Source organism: Grammomys surdaster, unplaced genomic scaffold (assembly GCF_004785775.1).
Source record: "Grammomys surdaster isolate TR1022 unplaced genomic scaffold, NIH_TR_1.0 169, whole genome shotgun sequence".
NCBI lineage: Eukaryota > Metazoa > Chordata > Mammalia > Rodentia > Muridae > Grammomys > Grammomys surdaster.
The window spans coordinates 16,772,445-16,786,876 of record NW_021604617.1 but is presented as its reverse complement, the minus strand read 5'-3'; positions in this window follow the sequence as shown (position 1 = coordinate 16,786,876).

The following is a 14,432-nucleotide window of genomic DNA, read 5'->3' as shown; positions in this document are numbered from 1 at the left end:
ATAGCTGTATTGGGGCTTTCTGTATGCAGGCATACTTGATTTCTTTTGCAGGCTTAGCGTCTGCATTTACGCCAAGTCACCACAAGGTGGCAGCAGGCTGCTGTGCTCTCTTTGGGGATATTCTGTCCTGTAGATTGCCTCAGAAAACTGTCAGCTGAAAGTGATAATGTGCTGTGCAAACCGGGCCCTGCTGATTTGGAAAAGATACATAACCACGGCAGTCATTGAAAAGTCCAGGGAAATGAACTTTGGCTTCACTGACTCAGTCAACCCTTGCTCCCCCCCCCAACAATGTATGTCAGAAACCATCAAAATACTGTCCTTATTCATAGATTCTTTTGCAGGGTAACTTTGCAGTTACTTGGCATTGAGCCATTTATTATTATTATTATTGTTATTCTCTCATATATTACATCTGGACTGCTGTTTCCCCTACCTTCCCCCAGATCAATTCCCCTCCGAAAAAAGCAGGCCTCCCAGGGACATCAACCAAACAAGGCACAATCGGAGCAGGCACATATCATCGCATCAAGGCTGGACGAGCCTATCCAGTACTAGGAAAAGAGTCGCACATGTGGTCAAGAGCAGGGACAGCTCCGCTCCCGTTGATAGGATACCCACAACACCAAGCTGCTTCACCAAAGCACGCAGAGGTTGGACCCCTTTAGGCCTGATCTCTCAAGTTCCCATGAATCCTAGTTCTGGTTCTGAGGGCCATGTTCTCTGTGTGTGTCACCGACCCCTCTGTTTCCTCTCATCTTTCCTTCCCTTCCTCAGCAAGACTCCCCAGAGCTCTCCCTAATGTTAGACTCTGCTGAAGTCTCTGGAATCTACAAAAGTAACCCTAGCAAAGACTCAGTACTGGGGAACATGGAGCCTGATCCTGCCCGCCTACTTTTGGAATCAGGCAAGGCCTCACGTGGAAGGATTAGCATACCAACCCAGCCATGCAACCTTCCACCCACAGTTTATCCTGCCTGCAGAGTGCCCTTAAAAGCACAAAGCATGTGGGGTGTAACAAAGCTGAGCTGTGCTAGTTTTCAGCCATAGGCTGTTGGGATACTTCATGCTGGTTTCAGGTTATTCTTTTCCCTAAAGCCACAAAGCAGATGGACCTGAAGCTTTTTGTTTGTTTTTTGAGATGGGGTTTCTCTGTGTAATTCTGGTTGTCCTGGAACTAGCTATGTAGACCAGGCAGGCCTCCAATTCAGAGATTCACTTGCCTCTGCTGTGTGCTGTGTGTGTACATGTATTCACGAGTGTATAACACAGCTTATGGTTCAACTGCCTGTAACAGCTCTTGTGATGTACTGGCTCAGACTGAGTTGTAGGGCTGGAGAGTTGGCCAAGAGAGCATACTATTCTTGCAGAGGATGTGAGTTTAGTTCCCAGCACCCAGGTTGGGCTACTCATAACTTCCTCTGGCTCCAGTATTTACAGGATGCACAGACACACATTTAAAAGTAACATAGCGAAAATTGAAAATGGCATTGCTTTAAAAACAAAACACTGGATCATTCCCCAAAAGCCTGTTTACACTTAACAATGCTTTCTGAAATAGCTAAGGTTTCTTTCTGGGGCTTAGAGGGGTACGAAATTGGGACAACATAAATAGGATATCTAGTTGAATGAAATGTAGATAGGAATGTGTAGGTGTCAGGGTTTTGTAAAAGTATCTTTTATCCACCTGATAGGATGTATGTTGTATGATGTCATCACATAAGCCTCTGTTTGCTACTTTAGGTAAGCCTAGTCCTGGAAGCTTCTAGCCTCCATACAATGTGCCTGTTTGAGAACCCCAAAAGACTACCAAGGAGCCAATTCTGATGCAGTCTCATTAGGATCTTTTTATTCAAACTCGAGCTTGGACTCACTGCCGACCCTGACGCAGCAGGGCAGGAGGGTGAAGCCCCGAGCCCAGTTTCAAGTGAGTATAGAGTCAGGCAAACAAGCAAGGGAATTTCTAGCCTGGCACACAGCTGATTGGGAGGCTATTAATGACATTTTGTTGCCCTTTAAAATGATTGGCTGGTGCTGGGAGCCAAACCATAAACTTCTGCTGCTTTCCTCCTGATTGGTGGTTGTTAGGGACTGAAGTGTTAGGTGAGGGCTTGTTAGAGAGTAACCTGGAAACTAGTCCTAGGTGCAGGTTTGTTGTTCACTCTTAACCTTAAGTCAGGTTCTCTAAGATGGCGTCTGAACCCAAGATGGAGTTGATCTAGTCTCTTATAATCTAATCTAGGCCTAGAATGTCTTGAGCCTCTGAGATGTGCTGCTGAATAAGTTCACCCCTTCTTAGTTCTGCTTGAACTCTGATTGGCTAGTTTAACTTGGCTGTTCTGGCTCAAACTCCTCTCCAAGATGATTGATTCAGTCTAGCTTCTCTCTTGGCCTCTCTCTGTTCTGTTTCACCTCAAACTAACTGGCAATCTGTTGTTATCTTCCGGCTCTCTCTCATTCTCTGGCTTGTTCTGTCTTCACCTGTTGTCTAGCTTGTTTTCTCTCTGCAATCTGTCTCTGTAAACTGCCCTCTCTTTCCTCTTTCTCTGCACTGCTCTCTCTTAAGTAGCCTCTCTTCTTGAGAAAGTTGGTCATATATTATTCTGTCAAATCTTTCTCTGATTCGTCACTTTGCCACTCAATTAGACATCACTTTCAAATATCGGTGCTTCCTACTACAAACTGCCTTCATTGTTCGGGATTAAAGGTGTGTGTGTGTGTGTGTGTGTGTCTATACCAGCTAGAGGGATTAAAGGTGTGTGCTAAGGCTGGTCCATAACATAACTAGAAACAGGTTTTTCCAGTAAATAACACAATCCCGGGGGTCACAGTGTGATCAAATGTCCAGCAATAGGAGTTAGTCTTGGCCATTTACCATGTAACTAGAGGAAAAACAGGTGCTGCTTGTTAACTGGTTGTAAAATGGGGACACAGACTGCTTTGTAAGCTACTTATGAGCCAAGTGGGCCGGCCGTGGTCACATGTCAGTCTGGCATAGAACTCTGTGGAAGTGATATTGATACACTGTCCAGCGCCCACTAACAAAGTGATTGGTTTGGGTAAATGTTTTAGAGAACACTATCTCAACAAAACTCAAATTATTAGGGGCTGGAGGCCTAACTCTGGAGAGTGCTTATTTAGCATGTACGTGCCTTGGGTTCAATCCCCAATATCCGCATGATTCATCCCCCCCTTTTCTGTCCCTTGGTAGTTCCTGGTCTACTGGTAGTGTGGGCCTGGATTGCAGTTTTCTGTGGTGGTAGCGCTGTTAGCAGCCCTGTGAGGTAGGTCAGGGAAATGGTGGAGAAGGCACAGCAAAGATTGGAAACCAGAGAACTGGCTGGCTCATTCCCACTCATTTTTCCTGATGGCTGTTCAGTGTACACTAGCTGTCCTAATGACTCTGGACTCTAGATTTTTTAAAACGTATGTGATTATGGTGCTTGTGGGTATATACATGTATGTGTGTGGGCACATTTTCCCATACGTGTGTGCATATGGAGACCCACAGAGGCCAACATCAAGTGAGTATCTTACTACTCTCCAAATGACCATCATAATTGTTATAATTGTCACTATTGTTGTTGTTACTATTGTTGTGGTTGTTGTTATTGAGATATCTCACTGAACTTGGGACTGGGTATTTTCAGTTTGACTAGTTGACCAATGAGCCCCATAGAATATGTCTCACTCTACGTCCTCCTTGGGCTGGGGTTATAACTCACTTTTTTTTTTTTTAAAGATTTTTTATTTTATTTTATGTGCATCAGTGTTTGTCTGTATATGTGTCGGTGTGACGATGTTTCATCCCCTGGAACTTGAGTTACAGACAATTGTGAGCTGCCATGTGGTTACTAGGAATTAAGCCTGGGTCCTTTGGAAGAACAGCCAGTGCTCTTAGCTAAGCCCTCTCTCCAGCCTGGTTACGTAGTTGCTGTAGATTGGATCTCAGGTTCTTGCTCTGTAACAAACATTTATCCACTGAGCCACCTCAACTATGGGAAGAGTTTTTTCCAGGAAACCTAAAAACTCTTCCCTAATAAAGTCCTTAGGACAGATCAAAGTATGATTCCACCTGAATTCACCCTGGGAAACCAGTGGACATATTGGGCTTCCTTACAGTGCCATCGAGGTTACTACCATGGGTGCTAAAACCAACATGGATGATGGTTAGCAAGGTAGCTGGAACGAACCCCTGTCAGTTAACTTTCCTTAGCTTATATGTTTCATACTGAAACATACACATACCACTAGAGAGTTAAGACTGTCCAAGGGAACTCTGCACTAATGTGTCCAGGTTCCCTTCTCTGACACTAAGCAAGGCCAGCCACATCTGGAGAGAAAAGTACAGGTTTTCTTAACAAAAGTAGCGTTTGAACTAGATGATCGCCTAAGTCCCTGGTAGAGCGTGCACAGTGTCTGCGCTGCCCACAGCATGTATTAGCTCCTATTCTACTGGAGTTGACCTGGGTTGGTCAACGCAACAAAGAACTTAGTAAACTAACGACTTTTATCGGTGTGGTATATAGGAATGTGGATACGGAGTTACTCAAAGGAGCAGAAATTGCTCAGAAACAGATGCATCACTAAAGCCCACCCCAGCATGGATGACAGCTCACAAGAGCTGGAAACCTGGAACTCATTGTACAGTCTGCAGGAAGCTCAAAAGTTTGGAAGATGTCATTTCCAAGTGACTCAGTTGGTCAAAACCTCTTGACCAGCCCAGCTTCTTTGCTTCTTCCGGGCAGCTTGGCTCTTCTTTCAAATTTGGGTTGTCTGCTCTTGAGAAGAAGAGGGCCTAAGTGAATCTTGTCAGTTTCAGGAACATCCTGAAGCTATTCTGAGTTGTTTACCTTCCTGTTTAGAGAGCTTCCTTGCCGGAGGAAGGGAATGCTTCACTTTTGAGGAAACTGCCGCGCAAAGTATTTTATCACTTGGTTACACAGTCATTCTAAAGTAGTGGAGAGTGATACCGAAATCTGAGGAAACCCAAGTCCCTTATGTAAAACAGTGTCTTGTTTGTAGCTCCTCTACTTCTACCCTGCTACATACTTTAAGTCATTTCTAAATTATACCCAACTCAACATAAACGCTGTGTAAGTACTTGTTATAGCGTATTGGTTAGGGGACAACGATAAGTCAAATAGAAACGTATTTGGGGAGTATTTTCAGTTGGATTGTTTGGCTGCAGACACAACCAGTAGACTTACGTGACCCTGAGCTTCCCAATAGAAGTAGATTCTATGTCTCTAAATTCTGTGAATAATATCCAGGATGTTTGCAGTGATCTCTAGGGGCTTTATTTAATTCCTAGGAAGATTTCATCACAAAATGAATTTTAACACCATTTTAACTTGCTGAAACACAAACTAGTTTACAGCTCAGTGAAGAGTCTCGGATTCTAGCAGGTTTGTTATTAAGCAGCATGGGGTCCCTGGCTCATTCTCTTCAGTCACTCCTCAGGGGAGGGAATTAAGAGTCTAAATTCTTTCCCTGAATATTTTTTTCTATTAAATCCTGAGTGTTCTCCCACAGCCTATAGGAGGATATTAGCCTCTGCTGAGTTGTATCATTCTGAGAACAGCTGCCCCATCAGGTGTCTTTTGTAGTAAGTAAGCCAAGCCTTCTTCTAATCCTGCTTTAAGGGCCACCATTTAACCTTGCAGTAGAAAGGTCAGCCTTTCTACCCTCTTCGTGTGTCTGCTGGGCTGTTGACTTAAGTGGAGGTGTGTAGAAAATCAAAGCCATAATCAACTTGATAAGGTACACCCAAGCAAAAACAAAGTTTGTATGTGCAGTTTTTGCTTGGTGAACCTGGAAGGCAGTAAGGGGGAGGTATACCAGTCTCCTCCTCAGATGCCTCCTCCTCCTCCCTTTGTCGTTCACCCAGCTCTCAAGTCCGCACCTCTGCCAAGATGAGCAGTATCACACAGGAAACCCCTTTCATCCTGTCGTCAACAGCTCCTCTAGCCAAATTAGGAGACTCGGGGACTCCTGTCCTGAGTCATAGCCCAGCAGAGTGAAAGTGATACATGCCCCAGGTGACATGATTCATTTGGAACCTCCTCCTGAACTTCCTCCTCTCGTCCAGTCCCATTTTTAAACTGGATTTTTATGGAAACAGAGTTATGGCACTTAGAATTCCTAGCATTTAGAGTTGACGCTGTTGCTTCTACAGAAAGATGGGAGGAATGAACTGAAGAGCAGGGACTCTTATCCCATCTCCCCCACGTGACTGTATCCTCAGACACACTCCCATGTATCCTCAGACACACTCCCATTTCCCTGACTGTGACTGCAGTATAACTAATCATAATATTCTTTAACATTTGGTCACACTTATTTACTCATTTAGGATGCATGTCCTGTGCCATAGCGCTTCTGTGGAAGTCAGAGGGGCTTGTTCTTTCCTTTCACCAAGTAGGAGCCAGGGATCAAACTCAGCTCATCAGGTTTGGCAGCAAACATCTTATCCCCACTAAGCCATCTCACTGGCCCAAGTTAATCTTCCGTTTAGGAGGTCCGTAGGATTCTAAAGCACAAGCATCTTTGGAGGAGGCTCAGTCCCAAAGCTTCCTGATTCATGACTCCCACCGACTGTAATACCTAAATGCTCAACTCAACTTAAGAGCCAGCTGAAGTGGTTGGTGTACGTTTTAAATCCCAGCACTCAGGAGGCAGAGGCAGTAAGATCTCTGTGAGTTTCAAGCTGGCATGGTCTGCACATAGAGATTCAGACCAGAGCTGCTGAATAGTGAGACACTTACCTACAAAAAAACAAAAACAACAATTTAAAAACCCATAACAACAACAAAAAAAGCTTGGTTAGAGCCCAATGCCTCTCTCCTTTAAAACACAGATTACAAATATTTGAAAACGATATCCTTTATTCTTTTCTTTTTTTCTTTTTTTGGTTTTTTGAGACAGAGTCTCTCTGTGTAGCCCTGGCTGTCCTGGAACTCACTCTGTAGACCAGGCTGGCCTCAAACTCAGAAATCCGCCTGCCTCTGCCTCCCAAGTGCTGGGATTAAAGGCGTGCACCACTGCCTAGCAACAATATTCTTTATCTTCAAGTTTTCTCTTCTACAAAATGCCCCACTTTAATAATCCAAACTTCCAAACTCAGGCTGGAGAGATGGCTAAGCAGTTAAGAGCACTGACTGCTCTTCCAGAGGTCCTGAGTTCGATTCCCAGCAACCACATGGTGGCTCATAACCATCTGTAATGGGATCCAATGCACTTTTCTGGTGTGTGTCTGAAGACAGCTACAGTGTACTCATATAAATAAAAATAAATAAATAATATTTTAAAAATTCCAAACTCAGTAAAGGAGAAATAAAAAAAATAAACATTGACATAAAGTGAATTTGTTGAGCACCAGCTGTAGGCGGAAGAATTGCTAGGAGCGTTGGTATGGTGGAAGCCGGGAAGGGGGGATTCGAAGTGATCCCCTTCAATGGATTTAAGTTCCAGGGAACAAATGATGAAGGGGCTCGTGAAACCCTTAGAAATCCAAAGCCCATGCAAATGTCCATGCAAGTGGCCAACGTGAAAGTCATCTCTGGTTGTCTCTAGTTAATTGCTACACGGACTGGCATGAGTTGAAATAGTTTGAGGAGGGGAAACCGAGGGTTTTGAGGATGTTTGATGATGAGGGGTCTGATGGATGTGGGGGCTGCTGCAAGTTTGGTTCGAACCCGGAGAGCTGAAGGCCGTTCCTTCCGTTCAAGAGGGCACAGGAACACCCAAAACTCAATTTGCTTGTGTGCAAGTTTTGAGAATTTGTCCCAAGGCATGAGAAATCAGTGGTTTAGACAGAGGTAAGAATGGGGTGACAGATCAAATTTTCTGCACCTCAGACTTACCATCTCAAAAGTGCATTGCTTGTCAATGCTGGTTCGGGGAAAGTACAGGGACAAAAAATCGCTGATTCCCGGTTCCTGCATAACCTGGTAGCAGTGCGTTGAGGAGAGATTTGGTGGGAGGAAGGCAGGAACATATTGAGGGTGTTGGACTTTACATTAGCAGACAGTAAGCAGGGCTTTCCCCAGACACAGTGCTTGGGTAGTGTGCTGACTAATTCCATCCAGCTCAGTGTAGGAAATCAGGCTTTCCTGTAAGTGAAAGTCGACCTGGAACTTGCAGTGTGGTTGGTTGTCCCTGGAGAGGGGCTGTGGGCTATAACTTCCAGGATAGACAGCCCCCGACTCAGAACAGCACAGCCTTGCTATTAGACTTACCCTATCCTTGCCAAAGAACCATCCAGAATATAGGAATGAGAAGAGGAATGTTTCTTAGCTGTAAAGATGCACAGGAAGTTTAAGATTTCTCTAGTCTTACCCAACAGACTTACAAGGACATTAGATTATCAGTTTCCCAGCTTCAGAAAATGTCTTGCATTACATGAATTCAACACACTCGCTTTTGTTCCTTGGTTTCTCTACGTCTTCCAGGCTAGCCCAGAACTCACAGTGCTATGGCCTCAAAATTGAAAATGCTGGGTTTATCAGTGTTCGAAACCATACCACATCCCGATGTAACTTTATGAGACATGCAGCCGTTTCTTGAATGTTCTTTAGAGTGGAACACCTAAGACTTCCTATGTGATGGAGATACTCCAGGCAGCTGATGAACATAAAGTCTCAGCTAGGCATGGTGGTGCATGCCTTTAATCCTAGCACTTGGGAGGCAGAGGCAAGCCAATATCTGTGAGTTTGAAGTCTACATGGTGAATTCCAGGACAGTTAGGACTATATAGAGAGACCCTGTCTCAAACAGATAAAGAAGATAGAAAGAAAGAAAGAAAGGAAAGGAAAGAAAGAAAGAAAGAAAGAAAGAAAGAAAGAAAGAAAGAAGAAAGAAAGAGAGAGAAAGAGAGAAAGAGGGAGAAGTCTCTGCTTTCAAATACACTACCAGGGCTAATAAGTTAGATGATTCTGAGACCTAACACTGGGTAGCAAGATCATTCTAGACTGCAGGTTTGAGGTTTTAGCTTACCACAACAAACCTCACTGCTTGCTGACTCCCCCTGAGGCGAGCCTGTCTTCTGAGTGTCGCCTTGCTCTGTGTAGACATCATAAGACTGCTCTGTGTGTTGGGATGTTGCCTTACATGTAGAAACTCCCAAACCAATTACAGCACAACATAGACTTGGGAACAGCCTGAATCCTAACCCTATGACTTGAAAGCTCTCTCATCAGCTCAGCCACCAGGAGTGTGTTAACTGTCACCTCATTTTGTACTAGGGCTAACTCAAATTCCTGTTATACGTATGCATAATGACTTCATGCTGGGCTTATTTTCTGGGAAGATGCTCTATTTTACAGTCCCTGAAGGGCTCCAGGGAAAATTCTCTCTAAAGCAGAAAGGCTGTCTGATCTACTACAAAGTACACAGCTCCCCTGGATTTAGAAGTCTGCCTTCCTCCAATATAATGCACATCTAGTCCTTCTAAACACGTCCCGATATTATCAACTTTGCCATTAAAGCTAACTCTGACTTAGTCAACGATAGAGCACCATCATGGTGGCTTTCTTGACATGTTTGTTTGTTCGTTTATAAATGCTAAACATGGTGGCACGCATTTATAAATGCTAAACATGGTGGCACGCAACCTTTTAAAATAAATGACTTATTCATTCTATTTTATATGCGTGAGTGTTTTACCTGCCTGTATATGACAGACATACACATACACGTACACGTACACGTACACGTACACGTACACGTACACATACACATATACATATATATACTGTAGCCACCTGTGGCCACGGATGAACTAGGTTCACCTGAAAGGGAGGCTGGCCATGTAAAAAGAAATGATGCTCTACCAGCTGAGCTACATCCCAGCCCACCAACCCTTCTTCAGAGAGGAGGAGAATAAAGAAAAGAAGTCGAGAAGAGAAAACCAGAGTCGTAAAGGCAGAAAGGCTTTAAGGAGGCTCCTGTGGTTTCAGTCTGCCAACTCACACCCAAGTAACTCCTAGAGACTCACGCACAGCCTCTACATTTGAGAAATTAGTATTACGTTTAAAGAGAACCGTTGGCTGGGAATAGTGGCAAGCAGATCTCCGAGTCTGACTTTGAGACCAGCCTGGTTTGTACAGCAATCTGAGTTCGAAGCCAGCCACAATTACACAGAAAGACTGAGAAACTTTGATAAACAGTTTGTGTGTGTGTGTGTGTGTGTGTGTGTGTGTGTGTGTGTTAGTCACTATGGATTGTGACCTTCTGTTGGCTCTATAAAAACACATGATGGGGTTCATTATTTGCTTTGAGCCAATAAGAAAAGAGAACAGATTCAAAGCACCCCGAAACTGGAACTGTTCTATTGCATTAAACTGGGGAAACGGGGATAATGTGGACTTGGTGGGGTCTACAGATACCTAGAGCCACCTTACCACATTTCTACTCTTCAATAGGAGACTCAGAGCTAAGGCTACGATGAGAAGGAATGGAACCTGGATGTCCTGTGCTAGGGACTAAAAAGATAAGCTATACATTTATTTATTTGGCACAAACTACCTAAGGGAAAGAAGAATCTTGCTTGAGGGAGCAACAAACAGCCGAGAAGCATGATGTCAGAGAATAAAATCCAGGATATTTTGATGTCACTCCAGCCTAATATCCACACAGTCATGAAAGGACTGACGTCGACATAAATATAAATGTCCAGGAAAATAAATCACTTTGAGATAAGTGCAGGTAAGTGTAGTATATGTTGAAATGACTAAACTGTCACGTTTTATGAGAAATCAGAGTTCAGATAAAAAAGTAAGCAGAAAAGACTGCAAAATCCTTCAATGTCTCCACCACTCTGCTTGGATTGGGGTATGTGACCAATGAATAACGCCCTGGTCCCAGAGGTTTGAAAGATGAGGTGCCCCACTGCAGGTACCCAATGTGGGTCAGTCAGGACAGCCCATTGAAGTGGCTCAGATATGCAGGCTCCTCCCTCTTGCCTCATTACCATCTCCCCCTCCCCACCTCCCCAGTTCCGTAATCCCCGAGGCAGGAGAAGAGTGGTGAATGACACATGGGTTTCATATCTTCTGCCTGGAAGTGACTGACACACATTTCATGGGTCACAGCTAGTCAAAGGGTTAGGAGTCAAAAAGAAAAAAAAAAATTCCTGGAAGCAGAGAACGAACAATTTTTTTGATGAACAAATTAGCTCCATCCAGCCAATGTCTGCCTCTCTATTAAATACTTTGTTCTGTTTGGTTTTGGGGCCCCAGAACAAGGGACTGAGGTGCGTGTTTTACACCAAAGCCCACCTGGCCTACAGGTTCTCCAAGCTTTCCTCAGTCTCTACCTGGCATACCCTGAACTTTACCCGCAGGGCCCTTCCCTATATAACCCAGACATGTTGGTCTCTCTCTTCTCCTTTTCTCTCTGCTTGCGCCCTTTCTCTCTTCCTCCCCTATGCCCCCTTTCCCATGGTGCTGGCTTTCTTTTTTTATCTCCCCCATCCCTTCCCGTGCCGACTCCCCTGGACTCAATCCTTGGAGCCAGTGCTCCAGAGCACCTTTCCAATAAACTTGCCTTTTATCTAATCTAATCTGGGTTGAGTTGACTCATTTATTTTACCGTCGAAGAAATAACCTATCAAGTGTTTTCATTTCTTCCCTAAGGAAAAGCATGCTAAGGTCCTACCCAGAGTATCTAGTGCACATTCATGGTTCATTACATAATATCTGAGTGTCTGCTGATATACTACAGCACATTACTTGAATAGATGGAATAGAAGCAGAAAAACAACAATGAACAGCTCTGTGTAGAAAGAAAAAGATTGGGATCCCAGCAGGTATTTGGGTCTGCCACTTGGACATTTTGATTGGTTGTGTCATGGGTACCTCGTATGCCTGACATACAGAATATTACAAAATTAGAACTTGGTTCTGGATTTGGAATGAACTCTCTTACTTCTACTCTTTGGTCCCTGGGTCTACTTGAAAATTATTAATTTTTTTCCTCCTAGGAACCCCTTTGATACATATAAAATAGTGTTGAAGAATTATAGGGGACTTTGATTCCTGCTTCTTAACAGTTGAAGTATGAAGATCAGTTCCTGAGTAATTTTGAGTGTTTTCAAAAGCTGAGTAAGTTTCTTATGCAAGCCAGAATTCTCTTTCAAAGTATGATACTCGGAAAACCTATGTTTCTTTTTGTATTCCTGCAATTCTCTCTGTCTCTCCCAACTTAATGAAAGATTGCTAGAATGGTATCCATACACATTTTATTCTGAGTTCCTGCATCTAATTATTTCACACTTCGATCTGATTTTTGCCCTGGGGAAATTTGTTTGGCTGAAAGATATGCCTGGGCCTTTTTGAGCTCGTCTTTTACTTTTGATGTAAAAATAGATGTTTCTCCTTTCCAGTCTTGCAGGACTCAATTCTCTATTTCATTTGCAAAAACATTTCGGTCCTGTTTGGAACTCAATTTCTTACTTGTGTTACTTTTGTCAATTCGGAAAATTGAATACACACAAATAAGGTTCTGTTTTGTCTAATCTCTTTCTCTAAGGCTACAAACTAATTAGGCACGATAACTGCCTTTCAGCTCTTTGCAATTTTTCGTCAGATGGACTGTAGTACATAACCCTAGTGTATCTGACCAGGAATTTAACTGCCCGAAGGACAATTTAGGTGTTTAAGCTTTTATTACAGTAGTACCTCATTTTCAGACATCAATTTCTGTATTTTCAGACACACTTCTATGCTGCAGCACTCTCTCTGAGTCTCTGTGTGCAATTTATGTGCACTTGTGTGCTTGGACATAAAGTTCAGAGAACGGCTTTTGGACTCTTCCTCTTTATCTGCATTGCTGTTACTATGATTTTCAGATAAGTCTCTCCCTGAGCCTGAAGCTCATGTTTTGGCTAGGCTGGCTGGACAGCAAGCTCCCAGAATCAGTCTGACTCTGGTCTTCCATTCTGGAGTTACAAGCATCTCCAGCCTTTATGTGGGTGCTGAGGATTTGAACTCAGGTCCTCCTGTTTTCACAGCTTCTAACCCACACATAGCTTTCTAGCCATGTCCCCCAAAGCAGTATATCTTGACCAGATTCACACTTATTAGAACGAGGATAAAAATCTCTTGAAGTTGGATTTGTAAAATTAAGTATTTATATTTATGCCACCAAGATCACTATTTCATGCTGTTATCTTATTGGCTAATATATTCGTGATGATTTTCACCATGTTACTAGAGTTTGAGTTTCTTAATACAAATCTATAATAGGACAGATGATTACCTGGAACAGTACCCTGTAAAAACCATGTAGTATGGCTCTAAGCACATAATCACAGTATTTACACATGAAGTTGTGTGTAAGCCACTCCTGGGATTGCAGTTATCTGCTGCCTGCTTTATGTGTGCTCTGGAGCTGAGTGGGGACTGAGGGTTGTCCGACAGGTCTAGCGAATTGCTGAAACACTCAAAGCCATTGATGCACAAGGTCAGAGAACTGCACTCACTAGGGTTGGCTGTCTGCTTGGTATACATTCATTACCGCATCCACAGTATAAACACTTTCTTATGTGGGAAGAAATGCTGACTGAATATAAACAAGGCTAATGACCTGGATCTGTTGGTTCCAGACATTTATCAGCTGTTTTCCCTCTGTAGGGGGACAGCATCTTGACCACAGATGTGAAAATCAGCCCTTCCTTCTCACGGAAGGTGCTACTATAGTCCCACCCCCTCCCCCACCCCAGCCCACAATCTAACTAACTCTCCCTTACAGAGTTTGGCGGGGGTTTTTAGTGATTCCTTTCAGGATGGCAGTTACATTCTTCTATGAACTGAAGCACCAACACGAGGAAGGAGATTAGTAAAGAACCTGAGCATGTTAACAAACTTTCTGTTGCGGTGGAAACACATCTAACCATCAACCTAAAGGCATAAAGAGTTATTTTGACTCGAGGTTCCAGGAGGTTTAGCATGTGGTGACATGACATCAAGTTTCTCAGCGAGGATGCGGCAAGAGCTTTGTGCAGCGGTGGCAGAAAGCCGTTCACTTCGTATTTCTCAGATAGATTCCCCAAATCTATTCTCTCAGTGATCTGCTTCCTATCTCTCAGAGTGTCTTCCATCTTCTCATTGTCCACTCAAGTATACATTTAATATATTCATGAGAATGTGATAATGAGGCAGTGATGGTTCACGCCTTTGATCTCAACAATCAGAGACAGGTGGGTCCCTGAGTTAGAGGCCAGCCTGATCTACAGAGCGAGTTCCAGGATGGCCAGAAACCCTGTCTTGAGAAATTAAACAAAAAGAAAAGAAAAGAAAAGAAAAGAAGAAAAGAAAAGAAACTTGTAAATGAAATCTATTATTTCATATGCTAGCCAAAAAAAAAAAAATCTACCCCCACATATCTCTCTCTCTCTCTCTCTCTCTCTCTCTCTCTCTCTCTCTCTCTCT